We start from the raw sequence: 7,042 nt of genomic DNA, 5'->3' as shown, positions 1-7,042 counted from the left end.
GGGTTAAGTACCTTGCTCAAGGGTACATCGACAGATTTTTCACCTAGTCGGCCAGGGGATTAGAACCAGTTTGCCAATGAACATCTGAATGAAAGTGTTGTGGTCAAATGAGACCAAAATGGAGCTCTTTGGCATCAACTCAACTCGCCGTGTTTGGAGGAGGAGGAATGCTGCAATGCTGCCTATGACCCCAAGAACACCATCACCACCGTCAAACATGGTGGTGGAAACATTATGCTTTGGGGGTGTTTTTCTGCTAAGGGGACAGGACAACTTCACTGCATCAAAGGGATGATGGACGGGGCCATGTACTGTCAAATCTTGGGTGAGAACCTCCTTCCCTCAGCCAGGGCATTGAAAATGGGTCGTGTATGGGTATTCCAGCATGACAATGACCGAAAACACACGGCCAAGGCAACAAAGGAGTGGCTCAAGAAGACGCACATTAAGGTCCTGGAGTGGCCTAGCCAGTCTCCAGACCTTAATCCCATAGAAAATCTGTGGAGGGAGCTGAAGGTTCGAGTTGCCAAACGTCAGCCTCGAAACCTTAATGACTTGGAGAAGATCTGCAAAGAGGAGTGGAACAAAATCCCTCCTGAGATGTGTGCAAACCTGGTGGCCAACTACAAGAAACGTCTGACCTCTGTGATTGCCAACAAGGGTTTTGCCACCAAGTAATAAGTCATGTTTTGCAGAGGGGTCAAATACTTATTTCCCTCATTAAAATGCTAATCAATTTATAACATTTTTGACATGCGTTGTTCTGTATTTTTTTGTTGTTATTCTGTCTCTCACTGTTCAAATTAACCTACCATTTAAAATTATAGACTGATCATTTCTTTGTCAGTGGGCAAACGTACAAAATCAGCAGGGGATCAAATACGTTTTCCCCTCACTGTATAGTCTCAAATATTTTGTTATCTTTTTTAAGAGAAACGAGGTTGGCAGGTAGGATTTAGTTTCTCCCCGTCTCTGGCCCACATTCCAGTACGGTAGGTGACGGTAATCCACCATAATGGTGGATGCCAACCGCCCGATTAACCCCACTGAAGAAGAAGTAAAAATATATATATATTGCATGAGGAAGTTGAGGAGGGAATGGCGACTCTGCTTGAATCTGAAAGTGCGGCAAGTGAAGTGTGTGATAATTAATTGAAAACAGTGAAATCAAAGAATGGAACAAAACGAGCAAAAGTTGTAGTAGAAGACAAGGACCGGTCCAATAATTCATTTCTTATTGGACTGCGTTTTTTGGACAAGGAGATTCATTTGGGAAATCCATTTGTAATATTGAGGACTGTGAAGAAAGCAGTGGGAAAGGTGGATTCAATCAAGGTGACTAGAAGCGGCCTTGTTTTGGTTAATTGTGTTGCTGAAGAACAGAAAAAGCTTGCACTGGATCTGGCAAAATTGTCCACGTCAGCAGTGACATGTATTGATCTTCAGAGCAGGGTGTTATAGCTGGAGTCTCGTTGGATATAGATGATGAGTACCTTAGTCAGAAAATCCCAGGAGTGGTCAGTGCACGTCGCCTGACCAACATGGTAAATGGAAGGAAGGAGAAAAGCCTGCCGATATTATTGTTGTTTGATGAGACTGAATATGTGAAGCTTGGATATGTGAGGTATGCGGTGAGAGCATTTGTGTCCAAACCATTACAGTGTGGAAATTGTAAAGGATATGGTCACTTGTCAAATGTTTGCAGACAGGAGAAGTATGATATTGAAGAATTTGTGAATGGAAAATGTTGCAACTATTGTGGGGATCATACTCCGGACTTCCTTGAGTGCCCTGTTAGGGTGAAGGAGGTTGAGGTGTCAAGGATCAGGGCTGTGCAGCGGATCTCCTATGTGGAGGCGGTGAAGAGAGTCGAAGGGGCAAGAGGACACAGTGTTGAAGATATGGTGGTGGATGCATTGCAACCAGTTGCTAGTGTTTTAAGTCAATCGGGTGATCTGGATACACTCACTGTGAAGAAGATGGATTTTGTGGCATTTATAGCCACAGTGATTAATTGTACAGCACAAGTGTCTAAGAAGTTGGATATCATTATATCTGCAGCCGATAAGTTTTTGGGGCTCCAAGAGAGCATACATTTCCATACTTTTCCCCGTGGGAATCGAACCCACAACCCTGGCGTTGCAAGCGCTATGCTCTACCAACTGATCCCCACAGGACCATAGAAGAAGAAGATTTATTTTCTGCATTTATTCTGCGACACAACCGCCAGGACATCATGGAGGAGATCAATGGATCATCAGAAATGGGTATAATAGATAGCTACTTAGTCAGTTTGCAACAAATTTTAATTTTAATTGGATTTTTAAAAAAGCAAATCTGAATGAAAATGCTCACGGGTTCTCTTCACAAAATGGTCAGCTAGCTAGCTAGGTTACTAGATAGATGGGTAATGGCACATATTGAATGTGTTAAACAGGGGTAAGAGTGTTAGAAGAGATTTTATATTACATATACCTCCTCCATTGTCCATACATTCCCACAAACACACACACCCCAAAGGATTGGGATAACTTGGTTTAGTTATCTATTGCTCTATCTAGGTGTAGTCGCTCACCTGTCTGAAATTGTAAAGTGTGTGTGTGTGTGTGCCCGGGCTGTGTTCAGTAGAGAACAACATTGTCGAAAGTTCAGATAGAAATGAATTGTCTCTCTGCCAATTAGGTCTAGTAATTAATCATATCTCTATTCATTACATTAGGCCTACTACTATCTGTACATCATCTACCTGAACTCAACCCTGTTGATGCTGTCCTCTATTGATGTACTTTATTGAAGTTGGTTTGTGTTCATTAGAGCACACACCATAGCAAATTGTGCTGCAATAAAAAAAACGAGTTCAGATAGTATTCTACCTCCTGTTTCACTGGGTTTTCTTCTGTGTTGTTCCTTCTGAACATTACCCTGTGCTTTATTGACTTCTCTGTCTCTGTAGTGGCCTGTTGTTGTTATTGTTGTATTGACGATGTTGTCTTCTGTGAGGTGGTGGTGGTCTATGGGTGCTGGTCTAGGCAAAGAGGCAGAGCCAGGAGGAACCTGGAGTGGCTGTGGGTGTAGAGGTGGTGCCCGTGCCAGGCCAAGCCCGGGGGCCTGGGGGCCGGAGAGTGTATCTACGCTATCTAGCAGCAGTACCGCTCTGCTCTGCCCTCCCTACAGACACTGGTAGGAGGCAGCCTCAGCAATGGCAATGGACCCAGGAACAGGTGAGGAATGGATGAGGGGAGCCGACACACAGAGAGATACACACACACGGACGTGGTACAGTAGTGTAATACAACAAGCAGGCTTAACATCCGCTCCCCAAACACACACACATACTTTACTTATTAACGAAAGGCTCATTCCATGGGAAATGAAATGTGTAGGCCTATTTGATCGAACTCCCTTTTGAGAACATTTTTGAAGTTGACTGCAACTACCATACGACGGTAATATCGTCTTCCTTCCCATCCTGACTGTGATTTACATTTGCATTTTAGTCATTTAACAGATGCTCTTATCCAGAGTGACTAACAGGAGCAATTAGGGTTAAGTGCCTTGCTCAAGGGCACATCGGCAGATTTGTCATCTTGTCGGCTCAGGGACTTCGAACCAGCAACCTTTCAGTTACTGGCCCAGCGCTCTAACCGGTGATGTAAGATACCTGCCTTTTAATATTCTCTCCCATCATCTCTAACATAGTAGAGGTTAGTCAGATAAATCATTGATGTGACTTATTTACCTAGATAAATATTTCCCCCGAGGGGCAAGAAGGTATGGCAACACAGATAGGAGGAGAGAAATCTTCCACTGCTCTGTTCTCGCCACAACATGCTCTTCCGCACACACATACACACACAGTCCTCGCTGCTGCAGACCTTAACCTGAGTCCAGTCTGTTTGTGCCATCTTGGCAACTCCTTGTCACTCATGGTGATGCCAAATGTTTGGCTTGACAATGAGACCAACGGAGTTAGCAAGAGCACAAATCTATGACCATGCTACAGACAACTAGGCATACTCCTGTAGCCAACTCACACTGCACCACAAACACACACACTAACCCCACTACCTGTATGTCCCCCTCCATTTAGGAGCAGTAACTGTGAGAGTCTCTCTGCCCTCATCACGCCGGAACCTGTCCATCACTCCCATCGGACAGCAGCCTGCAGTTTGAGTTCCAGCTCTTCCTCTATCTGCTGGTGGTGCTGTTCATTCATTACATTAACATCTATAGGACCATGTGGTGGTACCCTTACATTCATCCTGCCGCCTCCACGTCTCTGGTGGGTTTTAGTACAGACACACACACACACATACATTAATATCTACAGGACAGCGTGGTGGTAACCCTATAGACATCCAGCGGCCTCAACGTCTCTGGTTAATAGTAATATAGGAGACACAGACACGTGCACGCAGTCGCACACACACACAGCTACCTGCTGCCTCTACACATTCCTTCAGTGTGTTAATTTTGTCTCATCTCTCTGCAGAACTTCCATCTGATGGACTACCACCTCACTGTGATGCTGGCCAGGAGACTGGTGTGGACTATAATGTCAGGGGTACTAAACCTTCTATCGCTATATCTCTATCTATCTTTATCTATCTATCTCTCTTTATCTATCTATCTATCTCTCTATCTATCTATCTATCTATCTATCTATCTATCTATCTATCTATCTCTCTATCTCTCTATCTCTCTATCTCTCTATCTCTCTATCTATCTATCTATCTATCTATCTATCTATCTATCTATCTATCTATCTATCTATCGCTAGGGGCCAGGAGAATGGTTATTAAATTAGAAATGAAAAAGCTATTGGCAGTTATTACATTATGGACTAGTCATAAATGGAAGATTGTCCATTCCTGGTTAGGGCTGGGAATTGCCAGGGACTTCACGATGCAATATTATCACGATACTTAGGTGCCGATACGATATGTATTGTGAAACCCACGATTCTATATGTATTGGGATTCAATACTGTGATTTTATTTGGATTCGATGTTCCAAACATATTGTACACAAAATGTCTGCTGGAAAGACGAGAGAGCCATGAGAAAACAAGTTTTGATCAGTCATGGAAATAAGTGCTGAAAACATGTTGGCTCACTATTTTAAAAGTATATGGAGAACAAGCTATGAAGGAAGAATACTGGAGTGTTGGTGCAGGTACAGCTAACTAGCGCAAAAATAATATTGCGATATTGTCAAAACTATAAGAAAAAATGGGCCTCAGGATCTCGTCAAGGTATTTCTGTGCATTCAAATTGCTATCGATAAAATGCAATTGTGTATGATGTCCGTAGCTTATGCCTGCCCATACCATTACCCCACCATGGGGCACTCTGTTCACAATGTTGACATCAGCAAACCGCTCGCCCACACAACACCATACACATAGTCTGCGGTTGTGAGGCCGGTTGAACATACTGCCAAATTCTCTAAAACGAAGTTGGAGGCGGTTTATGGTAGAGAAATGAACATTAAATTCTCTGGCAACAGCTCTGGTGGATATTCCTGCAGTCAGCATGCCAATTGCATGCTCCCTCAAAACTTGAGACATCTTGTGGCATTGTGTTGTGTGACACAACTGCACATTTTAGAGTGGCCTTTTATTGTCCCCAGCACAAGGGGCACCTGTGTAATGATCATGCTGTTTAATCAGCTTCTTGATATGCCACACCTGTCAGGTGGATCGATTATCTTGGCAAAGGAGAAATGCTCACTAGCAGGGATGTAAACAAATATGTGCACAACATTTGAAAGAAATAAGCTTTTTGTGCATAATGACAATTTCTGGGATCTTTTAGTTCAGCTCATGAAACATGGGACCAACACTGCATGTTGCATTTATATTTTTGTTCAGTGTATGTGCTACCACCCATTGTGGAATAGTTTCTGTACAGCAGATAGTGTAGCTAATACCTCACGAGAGATGGACTTACATGCAGGGCTGTTCGTCAAAAAACTAAGAATAGGTCTTAGTTAACCCACCGAAGTCTCATTTAACCCACAGTTTTACACGTTTAAACCACATTCTAACCTGAAAGGGCAATATGATCCTGTTGACAGACTTTTTAATGGGGAGAGTTTCAGCCTGCATGGCTTTGAACTGGTCAAAACTTAATCTATTGAAGTTATTAAGACCATGGGAGATATGAGCTCAGTTCAAGAGCACGGAATAGATGTGTGCAAATACAAAGCCAAATGTGTATGTTTTTTACCGTGTAGATACAACCAACTAACAATCCCCTTTGGATCACCCTTCCATGGATCTTTTCTTCATTTATATTGGGGTTGTTTATTCAAGCCATTGTATGTGTACAGAGAGAACTTGAATTAAAGAATGTAAATAATAATCCTGTTGTCTCACTTCATTACATCTGTCACTCTCACCATATGATCACGTTAAATTGTTGATACTTTTCATAACCTTTTGCATATACAAAAGTGGGATTTTATGTTATTCACTCAAGAATACTAATTTTACTAAAATATTGCATTTAAAAATTTTGCTTTTTAATGTATGTACAAGAAACAGCTTGACCTGGCAACCTTTAGGGTCTATTATGTTGAGTTATGTGCCATTGACAAGTCTGACATGGAATATACAGTGGTTTGCAAAAGTATTCACCCCCCTTGGCATTTTTCCTATTTTGTTGCCTGGAATTAAAACAGATTTTATGGGGGTTTGTATCATTTGATTTACACAACATGCCTACCACTTTGAAGATGCAAAGTATTTTTTCTTGTGAAACAAAACAAGAAATAAGACTAAACAGAACTGGAGCGCGCATAACTATTCACCCCCCCAAAGTAAATACTTTGTATAGCCACCTTTTGCAGCAATTACAGCTGCAAGTCTCGGGGTATGTCTCTATAAGCTTAGCTACTGAGATTTTTGCCCATTCTTCAAGGCAAAACTGCTCCAGCTCCTTCAAGTTGGATGGGTTCTGCTGGTGTACAGCAATCTTTAAGTCATACCACAGATTCTCAATTGGATTGAGGTCTGGGCTTTGACTAGGCCATTCCAAGA

The sequence above is a fragment of the Coregonus clupeaformis genome, chromosome 12, assembly GCF_020615455.1.
Source record: "Coregonus clupeaformis isolate EN_2021a chromosome 12, ASM2061545v1, whole genome shotgun sequence".
Taxonomy (NCBI): Eukaryota; Metazoa; Chordata; class Actinopteri; order Salmoniformes; family Salmonidae; genus Coregonus; species Coregonus clupeaformis.
The sequence above is the reverse complement of the archived record's forward strand: the minus strand, read 5'-3'. Positions refer to the sequence as shown.